Below are 20,275 nucleotides of genomic sequence, written 5' to 3'. Positions count from 1 at the left end.
ACATAAGATATCAATATTTTCATGATTCATTAGTAACTCCAGTTCCAGTTCTTTACCTAACAATCCTTGCATATTTTGGTGCATCAGGTTTATAACTTTACAATTATTATGTTTACTATTATTTGTACATTGTGTGTTTATATTGCTAGAGGAGTCCCCTATTGTCTTATTGACTAATTTAAATAATTTGGAACATATTCCAAACCAGAAACTAAACTATAAGACTGCTCAATAGAAGCAGTGTTAATCAAATAATTACTTTGCTCAATAGGAGCAGAGTCCAACAAGCTATTACACTGCTCAATAGAAGCAGTGCTAATCGACTTACTAACCTGCTCAATAGAAGCAGGGGACCGGGTTGCCAAATAATTGGCTGTGTTATAAAATAAATAAAAAGATAGCGATTTAGCTATCTGTCTTTTATAAAAATTAGATAGGTGTAACCTATCAAATATCAACATTTTACATTTATGATTAACTATATTATTAATATCAATTATGTGTATGTTACTACATAATAAATTACCATTATATGTCACATAATTTGAATGAGACAATAGGGTTAACATATTATTCAAATTGTCTCTTGCTTTGTTTTCCTGTGGCAAATCCTGTATGAATGGCAGTGTGAATATTATAAGATTTTCTATTTTTAAACTATTTAACTCATTGTATAATTTATGTAGAACATTTTTATTTAAATTCCCTCTTCTCCCAATCATAACAATAATAGAGGTATTAGAGCAGTGAGTATCACTGATGCCTCGCCGATAGTCTCGAGAGCCAGTGCTCTCCAAATGCAGCATCCGACCCGACACACGTTGACGAAGTTGAACGTCGCTCCGCTCTGAGCCCTTCAGGCGATGTAATAAAACCCACCTCTTACGAAGTGGTGAAGCTAATCATTAAGGAGCTTCACTCCAAGAAGGCCCCGGGGCCCGACACTATAAACAATAGGGTTCTTAAAATCCTACCCTCGACTCTTAGTACTTTATTGGTTACCATTTTTAATATTCTATTGTTGAATAGCGCGTTCCCCGAACAATGGAAGGATTCCATTGTTATCGGTTTCCCAAAACCCAATAAACCTAAAGCTAATCCGAGTAGCTATAGGCCTATTAGCTTAATTAACTCGATCGGGAAACATTACGAAAGATTAATCCTCGCGCGTCTTAATCATTACATCGCGGAGCTCAACCTGATACCCGACATACAGTTCGGATTCAGAACCGCTCACTCGTGTCCCCAGCAGGCTCACCGACTCACCGAGTACATTCTCGTACGGCGTCAACTTCACGCTACCACGGCAGCCGTGTTTTTTGATGTCGCGAAGGCATTCGACAAGGTACGGCACAACGGTTTAGTATTCAAGCTGTATCAACTGGGAGTGCCAGACAGGCTCGTGCGCATAATACGAGCCTACCTTACTGATCGCTCCTTCCGATATCGAGTAGAGGGCACCCTATCCTCACCCAGACCCATCAGGTCTGGCGTGCCACAGGGTTCAGTCCTCTCTCCCACTCTTTTCTCGCTCTTCACGAGCGACATTCCCAAGTTTCCGAGTGTCCAGCTCGCTCAGTACGCTGACGATACGGCACTCTAGTTTGGCTCCGCTCTATTGAACCGCTCAACCTTGAGCAGGAACATTAAAGTGCTTCAAGCCGCCGTCGATGAACTTGGCAACTGGTTCAGAAAATGGCGGATTGAAGTGAACCCCACCAAGAGTGGTAAGAGTCTTCGGTAACGCGAATAGCATCCGCGCTAAAAAACGACGGTTCGACATCATTAAATTGTATGAAACACCCATACCGTGGGTGAAGGATTACAAATACTTAGGAGTCACGTTCAACAGCAATATGAACTTCAAGAAACATATTGATACGGTATGCAATAGAGCCCGATTTGTCCTCAGTCGCCTTTATCCACTTGTGTGTGGGCGAAGCAAACTTCCGCTCAAACACAAAGTGACGCTGTACAAAACCATCGTACGGCCCATACTGTCATACGCAAGCATCGTTTTCGCGCTCACCCGACCGAGCTACTTACTTCGTTTGCAAGTAGTTCAAAAAAAATCCGAAACGTTGACCTTTACCGCGACCTAGAGCTTCCGACGATAGCTCAACACTTTAAAGAGATCTCGCGACGCTTCTTTGACAAGGCGCCTAACCATCCCAACATCTTGGTTAGGAATGCATGCGGGTACACCCCCTTCACCATAGTCTCAACCCAATAAGACGTCCCAGACACGTAACGGTAGACCCGGATGACGACATCACCATCGCGAACGCGACACCCACACAAACACCGACACAGACACGCACACACCGCCTTCGCAGGCGTAGGCGCGGTCAACCACCGCAAACCACTGGCACTCGTCGCTCTGACGATGGCCAGCGGCCCGCACCCTAGATACACCACACATTGTTTTGATACCCAACGAGACGTTAGCCCTCGTCCTTTAATCGCTTCACTACACTCGCTCACACACGGACTGACTGACGGACTGACATACACCACTTACAGAATCACAAACACACTCCACAAACAGACACAAACACAAACATACATGCACACAAACATTTACACTACGTACATACATACAAACACACATACCTACAATCATAAACACATACATACACACTTACATACATTACACAAAGCATCACCACACTCGCCGGCGAGTGTGTTCTTATCACCTTTTCATCTTTCATCTTCATTTTCATTCTCTCTCCTTCCCACAAGCACACAGCCGGTCTGAGGTGCGAGTCTCCTTAGGAGACGCCCCGCGACTGTTGTTGCGTAGTCTTTGCGGCCTCCACGGCCCACGTCCTACTTCGCTGTGAAAGCCAGGGCTGCTAACAGCACAGAGGAGGTTTTAGTCGGTATGGGCACCCGAGTCCGACATATACGTTCCGGGCGTAAATAAATAAATACGTAACCGTATTTCCTCCTCTCAAAAAAAAAAAAAAAATCAAAGATGCAGGCACTTTTAATTTATTCAAGTTTCGTTTAGCGAATTATATTACAGATGATACTTTCTTTTTCTAGCACACACTTATATTTAGTTTTATACCTGTTTTTTTATATATTATGTTTATCATAAGGTCGATTCATAGATTATTATTTATAAATATTGTTCTCATGTCAGTGACAGTTTGTTATGTTTTTAATGAGAATAAATGATCTTGAAACTGATTTACCGAGAGCCTCTTGAGATAATGGTCAAGGCTCTTTGCTATAAGACCGTTTTCGGCAACAACTATAGGGGCAATTATTGTTGAATCAATCTCGTATGCTAGATGCTTTGACGATTTGTCTATCTCAGCTTTCACGATATTATCATCACACGGAACGGTGATATCAACAAATGCTTCATATCAATGATAGTTCGGTCCGTGATGTTTTATCGGTCCCAGTAGAGCTTAGCACGGCTGTTTTCCAGAACTGGCTCCGGATTATACTTGTAATACGAGACTTCAAAATGAACAAGATAGTATCAATGAAAAAGTTGCTGATGGTTAATCCTGGCTAGTTGTTTGTGTGTGTGCAAATACTCTCCATTGGCAAGACGAGAATAACTGGGAATAATATGTCTGGTGGACTCACCAGGATGATGACACGCCCGACATATTATGTCTACTGTGCCATCCTTCATGATGTAGTTATTTGTCTTCATAACTTCATCAGCATTTGCACAGGCAAATCCTTCAGTTTTCCCAAAGAGGTCACCAAATCGTAGCCAGGGACACAGATGAAATTGAGTCTACATCAGGCCCGTAGAGAGCCCGGTAAAACCGTCCATGAAGCTTTTTTCCCCTCCATACATTCAAGTGATAATAATAATAACGGGTTTTCACCAGTTCTCTTTCGACAAAGAGAGTGGAGTAAGTCCATTGTCTACTGCCACAATTTCTCGATGCATTGCCCATTCTTTACGTAGAAAATATTCCCTGAGAATACAACTCACGATTATGCAGGTTTTTGGCACTTAGAAATCAGCGGCCTCCAAATTTCCGTGGGATATAATACAATCTCATTAAAGATGAGCGTGGATACAGTATGTCGTTAGTAGTTTACGGACCTTTCTGTCTAGGCTTCGAGCTCAATCTGAGTCCACTTTAGTATGCCAAAAGTTTATATTAATAGGGGCATTACCCAACAGTTGAAACCTGGTGTTAAGTCATCACCAGCATCCACAATCTCTTGCAACACCAGTGGAATCACAGAAGCGATGCCGGCCTTTAAGGAAGGTGTTCGTGCTTTTTTTGGAGGTACCCATATCGTAACGTCATGGAAACACCGCACAAGGAAGTTCATTCCACAGCTGTGTAGTCCGTGGAAGAAAGCTCCTTGAAAACCGCACTGTGGTGAGCGCCACACATCCAGATGGTGGGGATGATATCCTAACTTGTGGCGTATCCTGCGAAGGTTCGAATTCAGCAGCAGGAATCAGGTGAAACAGCTCTTCGAAACACTCCCAGTGATAAACCGTTTAAAGAAACGTTTCTTTCGTCACCAGCCTTTTAATGTCCCTATCTAAAAAGCGCATAGTATTTGTGTGTTTCAGTCTCACTGAGTGATTTCGGAAATAACGACTCTATTATTATTATTTTGGCAAACAAGTAAGAAGCATATAGCTACCTGGATTCGAGTTGTCACCTTTTTAGGGATCGTATGAATAAGGCTGACTTCCATATTTCTGTGACTATGCCTATAAGTAAGAGTGCTAGGATATGACGTGTTGCAAATTCTACAGATCTGAAGACCGGACGCAAGAAATTCAACGTGCAACTTTTTAAATATTGAAATTGCAGTAGATACAAATAATTTAGTTAAAATATGTCCCTCTTGGCCGCTGGTGATGCGGACATCCATGGGCAACCACCTCACCACTTCCCATCACGGAAGCCACTTGCCTTCATTTACCCCATCCTAAATTTAAAAAAACATTCATAAGTATCATTTCTTTGAACCAAATGAATAAATGAAATTGATTTGGTTTGCTGTCTCTTTGTCTTAGGTGCCGTTATTAATGGATGGTTATATTATTTTATTATTTATTATTTATTTAATAGGTACACACAACAGAATTACAACAAATACATAATAAAAAAAATAAACTATCAGCTAAATACAAGATAGGCTGCAACTCCACGAGGGTGTGTACTCAGCATGTTTAGCATAAGTTGATAACTATGCAAATACAACAGAAATAGCGATTTTAAAACTAACTTTAGGTAATGTAGTATTATAAAAGAAAAAGATAGAGAGAATATATATTTGGACAAATATTTATGGAAATAATTATGGAAGTTAAATTAAGATGCTTTTTTAAAAATTTAAACTAATTAAGGAATTTATATAAACTAGATTTCCATTTACAAACAGATGAACTGTGGATGTCAGGTACTTCACTGATTTCGAGTAGTAGTGCATTGTATTGACGACAAATTCTATAGATGGGGTTTTGGAAGGACACGTTATTATTGCAGAACGGAATGATAAAAGGCTGTTCATGTCTTGAAGACCGATTGGGAACTCTTAGATGGATATTCGACAAGAGGGAAGTAGAAATTGTGCCATCCAGTATTTTGTATAAAGTCGTTAGGCCATGCAATTTGCGACGATTCTCGAGGCTCAGTAACTTGAAGTGAGATAGCCTTTCCTCATATGTAGTCAGTACCCTTTTTAGACCAAACCTAATCGTCAATACGCGAAGAAGACGTCTTTGAATAGACTCAATCATATCAGTATATGTATTATATTGAGGTGACCAGACAATGGAGGCGTACTCGATTTGGCTCAGGATTAGCGACTTATAGAGTAACAGTAAACTATTTGGTGACTTGAATTCTTTAGTAGCTCTGCATATGAAGCCAGATAGCTTATTACATTTCTTGGCTATTTCTTCATAGTGATATTTAAAAGTTAGTTTCGAGTCAAAAGCAATACCTAGATCCCGTAAAACAAACTTCCGCTCAAGTGGTATATTATCAATTTTATAGTCAAATAAAATTGGGTTTTTAATACGAGTGAAAGATATAATGGAGCATTTTTTTATACTCAAACTCATACTGTTAGCACTACACCAATCGAGTAGAGTATCAAGATCCAATTGTAGATTAATACAATCACTAACAGTTTTAATTCGACTAAAAATTTTAAGGTCATCCGCATAAAGCAGGGAAACATTTCTTAGCCTAGGGATCAGATCATTAATATATATAATAAACATCAATGGGCCGAGATGGGATCCCTGAGGAACGCCGGATATTATAGAGACTCGTCGTGAGTAGAATCCCTTCAGAGCTACTAATTGACTACGATATATATATTAATTATCTTTCTCACGGATATAATTTGAATACTTTCATTTTAAACACAATCATTTTGTTAAGGAGGAGGAGGACAGACCAGCGTAAATACAGGTCACCTGCAGCAGATAGGTGATCACCGCTGCCCATATTCTCTTATAACACCAGAGGAATCACAAGAGCTTAGCCGACCCTACGTCAAAGGTTTGCTAGAATTCGATAGTTACTCACCGGCCTAACGGAACGTTGAACTTGTTGTTTACAAAAACAGCGCTTAAAGAAAATATCGATTTATGTACGTATTCACGTAAAACTGCATCTGAATCATCAAGCCTCATTTAGATTTTTTTGCCTCAAATTCCTGAAGTTTGAACCAATTTGTATATTTGTTATAACAATTAGATAGTTTTATTTATATTTATAATGAAGCGACGGGTTCTAATGAAGATGGTACCATCGAAGTGTTCTTGTGATGACTTGTGATGAGCTTGAAGGAGGCATCACTGCTATAAAACCCCTTTGCGAATAGTGTTGAACTAGAAAATGATAGCAACGACATGGTAATCGAAAAGGTAATTGCATTCAATGCAATCCTCATTACATTAGGAGAATTTACAAAATGAAGTCAACGCGCCGCCAATTCGTGTACGTACGCTTTTACAGTAATGAGTATTGCTTCAGCGGTCTGCCTTTAATGATTACAATGTTTTGCAAACTCACTATTTGCAACAACATTATTATAATATATGCAAAAATACTTTTCTGAATATATAACATTTCATTGATTCGTATTCTAATTCTATGTTTTACTTCGATTATGTTAAAACATGTGCATCATGCCTATTGTGTATGAAAACATATTTTTAGAGATTCCTTGATTCCATTTGTGCGAGAAAACCTGTCTCTGCAACAAACTCCCCGCAAATACTTATGCGTACGGCTACCATTTTAATTACACGAGCTCTGAGCAGAAGCTTTCAAAAATCAATTCCATTAAATGAACTGTCTGACAAGTATTGATACGCGAATCGAGTTTTTTCTGTTTGTGTTTTTCATGTAATGTTTATTTTTAATGTTATGTACATTTATTTTGTTTCTTAAAATATGTGCTGGATAATAATTGTAATTTAAATAAATCAAAGATTATCGCTTGTATAAGTCCATTGAATTTAAACATTCATAAATTTGTCAAACCAAAATTTTTTTTATCTCTACTATTTAATGTAAAGATTTTCAATACATTTGAAAATATTTTACACAAGAATTAAAATTTAATTTAATACTCGTGAGAAATCTGGATATGTTGGATGAGTTAGTAAATTTTGTTAATAACCCACAGAAAATCTTCATAGTAAATATTCTAATATTCTAATGTTTTGTCTACAAAACATTTTGAAATATCAGAGACACCAGATAGCGCTAAACTACTTTCAAAAAAAATGTTTAAATGAATGTTAAGATTCATAAGAAGAGTTTGAATCCTTTAGATAATGTTTCATTTAAATGTGCGATAATTAAAACAATAATGTGTGCAAATGGAATACAATAAAACACAAACTAAATATAAATTTATAAAATTTAATTCGTAAACCTAAATAACTATATCCTTATCTTATAATACAAGTTTCATAAAACTAATTAATATCACATATCACCAGCGACTTCTAGTATACGATGTACGAAATCATTTTATAAATGATTTACATTTTTGGCAAGTTTATCGAAATAGATCACACAAGTTAATATTTACAATGTCACAATCATTTCAATAACAATTGCTAGAATATTAAAAACAAATATTTTATTAATAATAGTCAACCAATCAAGTTTACAAAAATCTCATTTTATTCATAACATAACCCAAACAGTCTAATGATGTCTTGTTACTCCCTTAAATGTAAGAATATTATATTATATTACTGGGTTTCTTGTTCATTCATTACATAACTGGAAACAAGTATACAATTTGACATGCGAATTTCGTTACAATTTATGTAGGAAACATTAAATTAGTTACACTAAAATATTACTGGCACTAAAAGACTTAACCTTTTTTTAATGTTTTTACATTCCTTAAGACCAATGCGACGCTTCTTTGCACAGGGCATCCAGGGCATGTGCAATGCTAGATGGGATAGCTGTGCCTCGAGCAGTAGTGTTCAACCACTAGCTGTGTTTTGATTTGAAGGGCACCGAGCTAGTGATGTTACTGTACTAATGAAACTTAACATCTTTTGTCTCAAAGTGACAAGTCAGCAGGGCGTATTATTTACCATCAGATGAGCAGTCCCTTTGACACTTAAATCATTTGACGTGCAAAATGCCTTTTATAAAATACAAGTAAGTACAGTCCAAAAAACTGGGAAGAATTAAGATAAGTACAAATTGGTATTAGGGTTATATTAAATATATTGAAGCTATAGTACTCATAGTTTACGTTCTTAAAAAAAATCTTATTAACCAAACATAATACTATCAGAGAAGAACCCAATTTTGTCGCTGACGATGTTGAATTTACATAAACTACTGGCCACCAATGTGATATCGATATTACATTATCTTCTTTGGGGTTTTCTGTAGTGTGATGTTCCAACATATTATCAGGCATATAGCTGCCACATGTTGGGAAATTACGTGGTATAGGAGCAAAATCCTTTTCCTCGCCGACTTTGAAAACTAGCGCAATACCAACTACTACATGGAATTCTATATGACAATGGAAAAGCCAATATCCAGGATTATCGGCTTTAAAACGTATAACCGTATAGCCACCATCTGGAACTGTAACTGCATCTTTAAGAGGCGCGTTCCTATGATTACCTTTCAGAAGTCCAGCTTCGTCAAATGCTTTAATCTCATCAATTGTAATGTCACTGGCCAATCTTCTTATACCGACCACTCTGAAGAAATGTCCGTGTAAATGGAAAGGGTGATTAGCGTCAAAAGTGACACCCTCATCGACGATGGTGACATCAACAACGGCGTTCTTTTTCACTGATAGAACGTGAGAACACTCACAGAAGCCTTCTTTGCAAGAATTTTCGATGTTACATGCGTTGCAGTAATTGTCTGATGATGGGCGACTTAGCATAAGTGGGCTGGACGGCATCTTCATCGAAATGTGATTCAGTTGAAGTGTGTAGAGACGATTGTCATGATTTGGAACTGTAAATAAAAGTTTAATAATGAAGTAACTTTCAATAATAAATACTTGTAATTATAACATACATTACTCGATTTCTTACATGAGAATGTTAACAAATACAAATCGCAGCCGACCTTAAAGATTGCTCGATTATTAAGATAAATTTGACTTCTAGGTGCTGCAAAATTAAAAAAGTAAAACAATTACAGCAACATAATCATTCAACCAATCAACCACTAGTCGACTGTACCTAACTTATTACCAAATATATTTGTTCTATTAATATATCAAATTTTAATAGTAGTAATAATTTTATATCTATATCAAAATGTATCAAATAAATTTAAGAATCTTTTTCATTATTATTTAAATACGCATTAAATAGATAGTGCTGCAGATATAGGTAGACAAAGGCCTCCCCCAAATCTCCAACCATCCTGTTTCGGCAATCTTGACCAGATCATCGGTCTATCTTGAGGGGAGCGTCAATAATGCGTCTTCCGGTACGTGGTCCCCAGTCGAGGACTGTAATGCCTAAATTGTCCGAACTATGTGCCACTTCAGTTTTGCAATCATTTGGGCTATGTCAGTGATTTTAGTAAGTCATCACTCTGGTTGACAACCATCATCTTAAATATCAAATATCGTGTGAAATTTTTTCAATGAAATTCACATTATTGCTTTCCGTTGCGCAATTTGAACATGTAAGTAAGCATAAGACTGTGAGCCTAAACGCTCCTTGTTTTATCTCACCTTGATAATATCCATAATAGGGTGATGTATGAAAGTGTGTATTATTCTTTGCGTAGAAATCATAAGCCACGTAGAACTGATAGTCAGCAACTTCTTTTAGACTGTCATCCTAGACCTCAAGTGATTTCATTTCAGCCACGCTGATAGTATCACCTTCTTCCTCGCCTTTATTCAATGCGTTTAATTGCTGAAAGAAAGTCACAAATCATTGATAAGAAAGATGAAGTTGTGCATTTAACATATATACTCGAGTTTTGGTGTCAGTTTCTAGTACGATCGTTTAAATTATTTACTATCACATTTAAAAAAGGATGTAATGCTTTTTAATATTCCACGTATATAAAATTAATTTCTCACAATATTTTCAAACATCTCGATGGGCTAAGATGTAGCAAGCAGAGCTGATCATGAGTCCATGATTTAAATTAATAAATTGATCACAAAAATCTAATAACTAATATTAATCGAATTGACAACTACTTTTAATAGTAAATTCAATTTTTATCGCTGTCATCAATTTGTATTTTCATATTCCTGTCCTTTCTTAATTAAGGAATGTGTGCTTTTTTTAATATTATTTAATTAATTTAACTAGACATTGACATGAGTGACTAAACATTTTCGAAGAAAGTCACTGATGATTTTGGTCCTGCGTAAATAGGGACCGATACGGTTTGTTGAAGCGATTGGTCAGTCAGCAGAAATCGACCCGAATTTCTGCACCATAAGTTTGATAAGATCAACCAATACCAATTCTGTTTAAAGTCCCATTGTTTTCAAAATTAACCTACATATTCTTTATTTAATTAATTTTTCAAACAATATCATAATGAAACCGAATTATATAGATCACTGGTGATATATTTAAAGTGAATCTTTTATTACTTCGCGTCAAAACTTTTCGTCCATCTAGGGGTTAAGTTGAATCATTAATTTAAACTACTTCTTTCAAGGTAGGTGGGCCGAGTACTCTAAGGCGCTAGATTTAAGCTCTGCTTCCCATGAGCCTGGATGCGAACCCTGTGTCGAATGCCCGCAAATAAGGGTTGCCTTACAAAGGATTTTTATAACATTATATTTTAATTATATATGTTGGTAGGCCCGCCACCAGATGGACCGACGATCGGATCAAAATCGCCCGAATACGTTGGATGAGGGCAGCGCAGGACCGATCGTAGTGGAGATCTTTGGGGCAGGCCTTTGCCCAGCAGTGAATGGCTTCCGGCTGATGATGATAATGATGATATTTTATTTTATGAATAAGTTAATGATAATACATAACTTTCTTTTTTATTACTATTATGATAATTGGTATGTTATTTTATAAAAAGAGTTTCACTTGCATCGTAGTGTCACAAAGACACACAATTGCTTTTTTTATATTTTTTAAACTATAACAGTTTTTATCCATTCAGATATACAGTATGAGTTTTTGAGAAGGGCGGTAATGGTCACGTCGGAAACTACGAGTATTAGAGAAAAGTCGTGAAAGGAGTCATGCCTTCAATTTATAATTCAATATATAAACAATAACTGCATATTTAGTTTTTTAAAATTTCTTAAGCTTTTGACAGAAATCGAACCGAATGATTTTTCAAATAAAATTACATCCTGTATTATTGAATCAATGGAGTCTGTTGCTGATAAGGATCAAACTTTGGAAAGATATGTATTACTAAAAATACTATTTTCATAAAACAATTTCAGAACGCTCCAGAAATTCTAAAGTGGCTGAATAATGTAAATAGTGGATGTATGATGTATTTCCAGCTGTCTAGCTGCGACAATGTCTCTTATTTGCGCCAATGATACTTCATTCTATAGAATCCAGACAATTTCTTTGCGTTTGATATTTCTTGCAAGAACTATCAATCGCTAAGTGCAAGTGTAAAATACAGTTCGAGAACAGAGTCTAGAATATTTGTAGACTAGCGGAGCCACGCGACTTCACGCACGAATATTTAATTAAGGTAATCTTGAAATTTAAATGTTATAACACTTTTGAAAGGATTACAACGCTTGTGTTTTACATTATTTTATGTAAAAGTTACCTTTTTTACCCGACCTTAGTATAATCTTGAAACTTTGAAGACTAATATAAATAAATCTATTATATGATTAATCAAAGACAGAATTATTATAAATTGGCATTCTGGTGTACTTAGTAAAAATATTTTATCTGACTTATTATTAACTGATTTATTTTTTTATTGGTAATCAACAGCGTTACTTTACAGTAACGTTAAAGTAACGTTTACACGTTAGTAAAAATAATATAAAACATAAGTATTAAGGCCATTATAGATTACTCATATTGACAATATTATTTTACAGTAGTTTTACAACAAGCTGTATGACAGAACAACAGCCTCTCGTGTTTTTGTTATTTTCTGTATGTATGTTTGTGTGTGGGTGTGAATGCATATGTGTCTGTTTAGTAAATAATAAATGTATACATCTTAATCAAATGAGTACGGCATGCTATAGACTGGTGTAATTTAATAATTTCACGCTTCAATTTATTATTTTCTAACATGAAGATATCTAGAATATCATAGTAATTATGGTTATGATTAGATTAGATGAGTTTACGATGTAGATATTATTCTTAAGGCTGTATAACGTTGTTATTTAGTATACAATTTAAACATTATACATATTTAACATTTTGCTCGTTAAGGTCGTAGGTTTAAACTCAAACATTGTTTTATTAACGCTTAAAAAATCCCATTACAATAGTCAGAGACTTAGTTCCATTTATCCCAACTATAAGAAGAACATATTAAGATTTATAGCGATGACCTGGGAAGAAATATGGGGTTGATTTTGCATAAAATTAGTAACGGGCAGTTAGTAACAAATATTTGCATGCCAGGGGCAAGTTACTATCAAATTATAAAAATAATTCTTAGTGATACTTACTGCTCTAATACTTCTATTATTGTTATGATTGGGAGAAGAGGGAATTTAAATAAAAATGTTCTACAATAATTATACAATGAGTTAAATTGTTTAAAAATAGAAAATCTTATAATTTTCACACTGCCATTCATTCAGGATTTGCCACAGGAAAACAAAGCAAGAGACAATTTGAATAATATGTTAACCCTATTGTCTCATTCAAATTATGTGACATATAATGGTAATTTATTATGTAGTTGTTACTACACATAATTGATATTAATAATATAATTAATCATAAATGCAAAATGTTGACATTTGATAAGTTACACCTATCTAATTTTTATAAAAGACAGATAGCTAAATCGCTATCTTTTTATTTATTTTATAACACAGCCAATAATTTGGCAACCCGGTCCCCTGCTTCTATTGAGCAGGTTAGTAAGTTGATTTACACTGCTTCTATTGAGCAGTCTTATAGTTTAGTTTCTGGCTTGGAATATGTTCCAAATTATTTAAATTAGCCAATAAGACAATAGGGGACTCCTCTAGCAATATAAATACACAATGTACAAGTACTAAGAAACATAGTAATTGTAAAGTGAACCTGATGCACCAAAATATGCAAGGATTGTTAGGTAAAGAACTGGAACTGGAGTTACTAATGAACCATGAAATTATTGATATCTTATGTCTTACTGAACACTGGCTTAGAAAATATGAGCTCATTTTTAACTCCAGTGGTCATCGGGAGGCAAGTGTGTTTAGCAGAGAAACAGCAACACGTGGCGGCTCTCTTATACTTATAAGTAAATCATTTAAATTCAAAGACCGTAAAGATATTGTGGGCCTCTCTGTTGAACGTACCATTGAAATAGCCTGTGCAGAGCTTGAGTGTGCCATTGTTGTAAGTATATACAGACCCCCCGATGCATTATATGAGTTATTTGAGACTGTATTAGAGGAGGTTCTATCAAAATTATCAGAATCTAAGAAATATATTATGATTTGTGGTGACTTTAATATTAACTTATTAGAAAAATCCACCACAAGTATTAGATTCAAATCTTTGTTTAAATCATATAATTTATCAAATATTTTCTTAGAACCTACTAGAGTAACCAGCACCTCTAAAAGCTGTATTGATAATATTTTTAGTAATTATAAACCTATTTCTCAATCAATAATTAGTAAACTGAGCTCAGACCACTTTGGTCAATTAGCCTCTTTTAATATTGTAGGAAACAAATGTACTTCAACTAAAAAGTTTATGTTTGTTCAGGTAAACAATAGGCGAATGGAGAAATATAGAGGCAATGTTTCGGAAAAACTCTCAAACTTGTATTTGAATTATAACAGTACTCCAAATGAGATATATGGTAAGTTATTTAAAATAATTAAAACAGAGTTTGCCTCTATATTTACTTCTAAGACAGTCAACTCGGGTGGTCTCTTGTCATTTAACAACTGGGCAACAGCTGGTATTCATAGGAGCAGACAACGGTTATATGAACTATATAGTGAGAGATCATCATGTAATCATGATGTATCTTTTCTTCTATATGTGAAAAAATATTCAAAATTATTTAAGAAAGTATGTACTATTGCTAAGTCAATGCAATATATGCATAGAGAAAAAATTAAAAATGCTTCAAATAAAATAAAAATGACTTGGAAAGTTATTAACTGGGAATCTGGAAGAGCGAAAGACTGCAAGTTTGAATATAATCTAATAATAAACAATACAAAAATCCACTCTGAGCAAGAAGTAGCTTCTGCTTTTGAGAATTTTTTTCTGACATTCCAGTTTCCATCTCAAGCACCCTTGTCTACTCCACCAGTGTTGCCGAGTCACTTCTTTTGGAAAATGTTAAGGAATGTAAACAAAATTTCAAATTCAGTGTTGTAAGCCCAGCAGAAATTCAAACTTTCAGATCCTTAGAAATGAAAAAAACTGCTGATATATCTGTAAAAATATTAAATTCTGTTATTGACGTCATAGCAGCATATCTAGCACTAGTTTTTAATAGCTGTATTGAACATGGCGTGTTTCCTGACCTTCTGAAGTATAGTAAAATAACACCAATATTTAAATCGGGACTCACTTCGGACCCGAATAACTATCGCCCTGTTTCAGTGTTGCCGACCCGAAGTAAAATTTTTGAAAAAAATTATTTTAAGCCAAATGCTTACTCACTTTAACACTTATAAGTTACTTCATATAAAACAATTTGGGTGTGGTAAGAGGCGACTAAGGGCTTGTTAAAGTGGGAGAGTCACGCTGCCGTCTTATGACGTCAGCACAATCGGGCCAGAATCGTCCGCGTTAATTACCACACTCGCACAGAATACCGGCGTGAAGTAGCGGCCTAGTGCCGCTATGTTTCGCATAGGTTAGTGTCGAGGACCGGAGGCCATCCCTTCCCCCCCCCCACAACGAAATATGAGAGCGGTCCGTAAAAAGATATTTCCCCAGGAGGGTACCGGCTCTACCAGAGCCGGAGAATCCCTCCCCGAGCACTCTCGCTCGGCCTGCCCTTCGTATTCTGGGGCGAGCACAGAACCGCGCATGACCGAGGACAAACGAGGCAGCAACACCACGGCACCCCGCTCGACGCTCAACGTGGACTTTTGCAATAGCAGGGAAATTCACTCCAATTTAAACGCCATCCACCACCACATTGAGACGGCGCAGCCGGCCTTGTTTCCTGACGGAGACGCAGATATCTCGACCTAGCGATACGTCATATTTAACGTACACCGGGTACAAAATTGAGCACAACTTTTTGCCTCATGCCGGGGTATGTGTGTACGTTAGGGAGGATATCTGCTGTCGCCGTCTCGGCAATTTTGAGGGTAGGGACCTGTCTACTCTCTGGCTCCGCGTAGATTTAGACGACCGCGTCCGTATCTATGCGTGTGTCTACAGGTCCCATAGTGGTAAAGCAGAAACCGATCATCTCATGGGCTGCGTTCAAGCGGCAATTGACGACGTGCTTGCACAGATCCCCTCCGCTGAAATCGTAGTCTTGGGTGATTTCAACGGGCACAATGCCGAATGGCTTGGATCACGTACCACAGACTACGCAGGGCGAGAACACTTCTCTTAAAGCCGCGCCTAGTATCGGAATACTGGGTCTCGAAATCTCGAGCGATTGCCAATTCCGTGGCCATCTGGAGGGCTAAGCCAAATTAACTTCGAAGAAGCTGGGCGTCATAAATAGAGCACGGCAATACTTCAAGCCGGCCCACATTCTAGCGCTCTACAAAGTGCAGGTCCGGCCACACATGGAGTATTGCTGTCATCTCTGGTCTGGTGCACCCCAGTATCTGCTCGATCCATTTGACCGCGTGCAGCTCGAATTGTCGGGGACTCAGTGCTCTGTGAACGGCTGGATCACTTGGCGTTGAGTAGAGACGTCGCTTCATTGTGTTATTTCTACCGCATTTATCACGGGGAGTGTTCCGAAGAGCTCTTTAACCTGATTCCTGCCGCCGAATTTCACCTTCGACACGCCACAAGTTAGGATATTATCCCCACCATCTGTATGTGTGGCGGTCCTCCACAGTGCGGTTTTAAAGACGCTTTCTCCCTCGTACTACAAAGCTGAAACTGCGGTGTTTCCGGGACGATACGGCATGGGTACCTTCAATAAAAGTACGAACACCTTCCTTAAAGGCCGGCAACGCTCTTGTCATTCCTCTGGTGTTGCAAGAGAAAGTGGGCGGCGGTGATCACTTAACACCAGGTGACCCGTACGCTCATTTGTCCACCTATTCCATAAAAAAAAATGCTGCAGACATTCTGACTGCGTCAGCCACCAAATGAATGCTTAAATACGTAACTGCGTTCTATATCGATAAAGGATCCATGAAGGACTTGTAAGTAACAAGTCCTTCATTATGTGACTCTTGCCACGTGAGATCTCCTGAAGGCTCTAGATCCATTGCTCCCTCATAATGAAGCACACAAACTTGCTTTGCTTTTGTGAACCTATCGATATTAAATATTAGTATCTGTACTGTTTGTTTGTTTTCAATAGTATCGCAGATTTTAAAATATTTTTCTGTGTTTGAAAATATTTTCATATATATTGTTGATCCCTTGATCAAATTAAATAAATAATCTGTAAGTAGAACATCTTCGCAATAAAAAGACGACACAAGTGGGGCGGTGCAGTGGGAGCAGAGGATGCTTGCCGGCGATCAGTACGTGAGTGCCGGCAGAGCAGTCAGGGTTAGGACTTCTAAGTAATTAAATAATAATATATTAATTTAAACAATTTTGTTTCAACCTGCCTTTTAATTTTCTATGATTAATTATTTTCAAACAGGTAAATCAAATATCAAATTTATTTTTAATTGTCATTGTTTTCTGTTGTTGGGGTAAATCGGTCTTCATGTTAAAACTTAATAGTCTGAGACATTTGTGATGTAACAGTCACAGATTGATCGTAATTTATACAATAGTTCGTACATGCGATGTCGCTAGTAGGGACGATGTTCTACTAACTCCCGGCCGCGCGTTCCGTATACTTTTCCTTAGCATAAATGAGCACGATATATAGATATATATCACTGAGACTTTACAGACACAATATAAAGATATATATAAAGAGTTACCTCTCATCGCAGTCCTCCATCAGTCCCCGGAACCGGATTTGTTTCCACAATGAAGTCGTAGCGCTCGCCTGCGTACGTCACGAGGGATGTTGCTGGAAATAATTTTAAATGTCATTGCTTGTGTTGGTGTCGTGGTGCGGGTCGTTCCCTTCCGCAAATCTCCGCAGTACACAATCCAACAATCCTACCATACTTTACTGACTTTTTCTACTGGTATTAATTCTTTCATACTTATTATCCTTATCTTAGTACTCATTACCTGATCTCTTTTTATACATCCCCTATCTGAGAATAGAAGGTATACGAGCTTGGTCAATGTATTTTTTTTATGAAAATGAGGGGCGAGACGAGTAGGGCTTTCAGCTGATGGTAATTCATTCTTAAAAACCCAATAATTCTGAGCGGTACTACAATAATTGTGCTCGTCATGTCAAGTCCCATTTGCCCAGTAATTTCACTAGCTACTGCGCCCTTCAGACCAAAACACAGTCATACTTATACATTACTGCTTCACGCAAAAAAAGGCGCCGTTGTGGTACTCCTAATCTAGCCGGCATCCGGTGCCAAGGAGCCTCCCACTGGTAACTGATATGCAGCACTTCTATTCACATTTACTATATTAATTTAAGCAGACTATCGGCTTTCATTCAACATATCATTATGACTCTCTACACCTTCAATTAACTCTTTTATTTGCACTACAATACGAGCTAAATTCGTACAAAAATCAAACAAGAAATTTAATACAGTTTACTACATAATCTTAGAAGCGTCTTACCTATAATTGGTTCAAGATAATATCCGTCAGAAGCAATCACAGTGATGCTATGACCGTCCACGGACATTTCTATAGGAAGGTTGAGGAACTCGGCGTTAATCACACGAAACCGATACCTGTAGCCGTGGGAATAAGAGCGATATTAAAACAGACGGCTTTAAGAAATATACTCTAAAATAGATCTTATTTGTTTTGAAATCACATTTGTTTAATAAATAATGGAATCGGTTAGAAGCAGTTTGTGTTCTTTCTTTAATCAGAAATGTAATTTTGTAGGATGTTTAATAAATACAATGGTATATTTTGTATCATTATTCAAACGACGTATGCGGGCTACTTATCGTGTCAGGATAATTCTGTTATCGAGAACTCTATTTAATGTTATTTTAAAATAGTTATTTTCTAAAATGTTCGCATAATAACTTTATAAGAGTGTGTATATTCAAAAAATTCAAAATTCAAAAACACTTTATTCATGTCGGTCACAAAAATGACACTTATGAATGTCAAAAAATATATATAAATATTGTTTCTTATTGAATTTACCGCTACTTCGTAAAGGGTTGAGCTAATGAGAAGAAGTAGCAAGAAAATCATTGCCACTCTTTTAAGTCACGATTTACATTTTAGTTGTTTTACAAATCATTTCAATTACAAACTAAAGTGTTGAGGTCTGGGCTAGATGAGGGCCAGTCTTCAACTCTTATAATGTCCGGAACGTTGGTTTCAAGCCAGGCTTGGGTAGTTCGTGTCTTGTGACCAGGTGCAGAGTATATTTTTAAAACGTGTATTGCTAAGAGGTTTCACAACATGATCCAAGACTGATTCACTTTGGCTGAAGTTTTCACTCCTTTTTCACAAAAATTTAGTTTTGTGACTCCTTGATAAGACACGCCCCACCAAACCATCCCTGACGCAAGATGACGATGTACCTTTCCGACAACTTCAGCAGCTTCTTAAGAACTGTGAGCGTACACTTTATCATTTTGCTTATTGTAGTGTTTTTCAATCGTGAAATTTTTTTCATCGGTAAAGAGGATATTTCTGTGCCTTGATCGATCCACTCTCTTGTTCGCGGATGATCAGTGTACGCTGCGGGCCGGCTACTGACCTCGCCGATACGTGTCGCCTGGTTCAACAGGACATAGATGCTGTCGTCAAATGGTCGCACGACAATGGTATTGTACTTAACTCGGCAAAAACCAAGTTTATTCTTATTCATTCCAACCATCTAACTGTTAACGAACAATCCCCGTCAATGTTTACTCATAGTTACTCATGCTTCCATAACAACCAACTATGTTGCCAATGCTCACCTATTTAGAAATAAGATTGTGTAAGATACTTCGGTGTAAAAGTAGATGCTAACTTTTCCTGGTCCCAACATATTAATTATATTTGTAACAAACTTAGAATATTACTTGGTAAATTTTATTAATTAAAATTTAAAGTTCCTATAGGCACTCTTAAATGTTTATACTTCTCAATAATATAATTAATCACAAATGTAAAATGTTGACATTTGATAGGTTACACCTATCTAATTTTTATAAAAGACAGATAGCTAAATCGCTATCCTTTTATTTATTTTATAACTAATATTTTTCACACTGCCATTCATTCAGGATTTGCCACAGGAAAACAAAGCAAGAGACAATTTGAATAATATGTTAACCCTATTGTCTCATTCAAATTATGTGACATATAATGGTAATTTATTATGTAGTTGTTACTACACATAATTGATATTAATAATATAAT

General features: G+C 36.8%; 1 pseudogene; it reads right to left on the bottom strand.

Annotated features, from left to right (window-relative positions):
* Positions 1–5,699: 5,699 nt before the first annotated feature.
* Positions 5,700–18,635, bottom strand: LOC126973046 (uncharacterized; annotated as a pseudogene).
* Between the last annotated feature and the right edge of the window lie 1,640 nt (positions 18,636–20,275).

Source organism: Leptidea sinapis, chromosome 28 (genome assembly GCF_905404315.1).
Source record: "Leptidea sinapis chromosome 28, ilLepSina1.1, whole genome shotgun sequence".
Lineage (NCBI taxonomy): Eukaryota > Metazoa > Arthropoda > Insecta > Lepidoptera > Pieridae > Leptidea > Leptidea sinapis.
The sequence above is the reverse complement of the archived record's forward strand: the minus strand, read 5'-3'. Positions and strand labels throughout refer to the sequence as shown.